Raw genomic sequence first — 2642 nt, forward strand, 5'->3', positions numbered from 1 at the left:
ATTTCATATTTTAATATATTTAATATATAAAATATAAATATAATTTAATATTTTAATATATTTAATATATAAATATAATTTAAATAAATATCTATAACTGTGATAATACATAAATAATAAATAAATATAATTTATAAATATATATAGAACCGACACGAAAATAATAAATAATTAATAAAATAAGAAATAAATAATGAAATATAGTAATAAATACAAAATATAGTAATAACTAAAAAATATAGTAATGAATAAATCATACAATATAATAAATAATACAATATTAACAATATTAAAATTAACAACAATATTAAAATTAACAATATTAAAATAATCATTATGCACGAATAGAAAATAAAAAAAAAAATAGTTAGTGATATTAAAAATCTAATTCCTAATCAATGAAAATCCAACTCCTAATCATTCGAAGACTGTAAACTAAAAATCATTCGAAGACGGTAAACTAAAAAAATAAATAATTGACTCGAGAATAAAGAAAAAAATTATTAAAAAAATAAGAACTAAATAAAAAATAGAATAAAAAAAAATAAAAGAATATTGATACAATCATATACCAGGTTAAAAAGGTTAAAAATTTATTAACGTGCATATCGAATAATTTAAAACTAAAAACTTCACTTTAAAAAGAAAGCGTGGAATAGACAAGGAAATACAAATATAGACTAATATATAAATAAAATATTTGTTATATATTAGTTATATATTATATCTAACTAATTATATACTTAATATTACTTAATATATTATATAATATATATTATTATACCTGAATACCTAATGTCCTATTTTCTCATACTAAATACCTAATGTTACCTAAATACCTAATGTCCTATTTTCTCATATTCTCGGGAAGGGTTGACATACGAGTACTTGATTCGATTTATTTCTTTATCTCCCCGTGAATTGTATGTTTGTAACAATAGGAACAGAATTTCTTCAATTCCAATCGACTAGGCGTATTGTGTCGATTTTTTTGAGTAATATACCTGGAAATGCCCGTTGATTCCTTATTAACGACGTTTCGAACACAACTGGTACATTCCAAAATAATCGTTACTCGGACATCTTTACTCTTGGCCATGAACCCCCTTTGAGTTTTTAATTCACCCAACTCTTCTATTTTCCGATCAAAAGTGAAGAAGAAAGGAATGAAAATAAATAAATAAAAGTTGCTAACTCAAAACCAAATCCTGAAAGATTTCGTTGCAATCAATTGCAATCAATATAGTAAATCAATATGTATTATACTAATAGTAAATAAGTAATACAATGATTTCTAACTCGATTTAGAATCACAGTACGGTATTTTCTTTAAGTATCTTGTAGGATACTGTTGTTCCAGCCACATTTCTCTTTTCGCTCTACTAGTAATTTAATTGGAGCTTGAACCCAAGTTTTGTTGAGGTTCAATCCACTTTTTTCGTTCTACCTTCCTTATTTATTTTATATAATTCTTATATAATTAGAATTCTAAAAAAACTAAATAGAATTATTTCTTATATAATTAGAATTCATTTCTTATATAATTATAATTCTAAAAACAACTAAAGTCAAGGGGGGGCGAGAGATTAGTCACAGATATTTGATTGTATATCGATCTAATCTTTTTCACCCCGTCCCGCGACAATAACTAGAATTAAAAAAAAGGGAATGTTAACGCATCCGGGAAGAAACGATTGATCTCTATCAATAAACCCGCTAAAGAACCGAACCAGAGAGTACTTAGTACCGGTGCTACGGAAAGATATGTTTTTAGATCTCGCATTTAAAATCCTCCTTCTTTATCGTATTACATACATTATGGTAATACATATATAATCACATGTATGTGTGGTTAAAGACCACTTGTATTTGTATATTTGTACCCGGAATTCCTAATTCAAAATTAAAATTTAAATGTACAATGATTCGATAGATAAGATTTTCCTTTTCTTAAAACAGCAAAATAGGTCCCTTTCTGCCTGAGAATTCCCGCCAAAAAGATTCATTTATTATTCATTATATGGTTGTTATATGATATGAGACCAAAAAGAGGAAATGGAAAGATAATTTTTGTATATCAATAGATGAAATAAGGGTGTGGAAAACAAGACAGGGATTCTCTACAATAACATCGTAGGCCAATTGAAAGGGATGTAGCGCAGCTTGGTAGCGCGTTTGTTTTGGGTACAAAATGTCACGGGTTCAAATCCTGTCATCCCTACCTATTACTTCTCCTTTGAGCAGTAAGGAGGGAGCCATTTTAGTTTTAGATTGATTAAAATTAAGCATACATAATCTATCATTTTCTCATATTATATATGATATATGATAGTATAGGTGTGCACGATGTATTGGGGTTATAAAATAAAAGAATCCTCTTTTTTACAGTCTTATTTATTATGATAAGAAAGCGCTCTTAGTTCAGTTCGGTAGAACGTGGGTCTCCAAAACCCAATGTCGTAGGTTCAAATCCTACAGAGCGTGATTCCGCTCTTGTTAAGTCGAAAATTACACCGAACTGAAAAAAAAAAAAAAAAAAAAAAAATTGAACAGCAATTCGAATTTGACCTCCTTGAATTAAATTAATTAAATTAAAATTAAAGGGGTCAGTCAAAAAAAGAGATGTTAATTAATCAAAGGTC

At 26.8% G+C, this 2642-nt stretch overlaps 1 non-coding gene across 1 annotated transcript; it reads left to right on the forward strand.

Moving 5' to 3' along the window:
- The first annotated feature begins 2147 nt into the window (after positions 1–2147).
- Positions 2148–2221, forward strand: TRNAP-UGG (transfer RNA proline (anticodon UGG)). The gene has a single exon. It is a non-coding gene; the product is annotated as a tRNA-Pro (tRNA).
- The last annotated feature ends 421 nt before the right edge of the window (positions 2222–2642 follow it).

Source organism: Durio zibethinus, unplaced genomic scaffold, assembly GCF_047325235.1.
Source record: "Durio zibethinus cultivar Kanyao isolate XHJ-2024 unplaced genomic scaffold, ASM4732523v1 HiC_scaffold_311, whole genome shotgun sequence".
Classification (NCBI taxonomy): domain Eukaryota; kingdom Viridiplantae; phylum Streptophyta; class Magnoliopsida; order Malvales; family Malvaceae; genus Durio; species Durio zibethinus.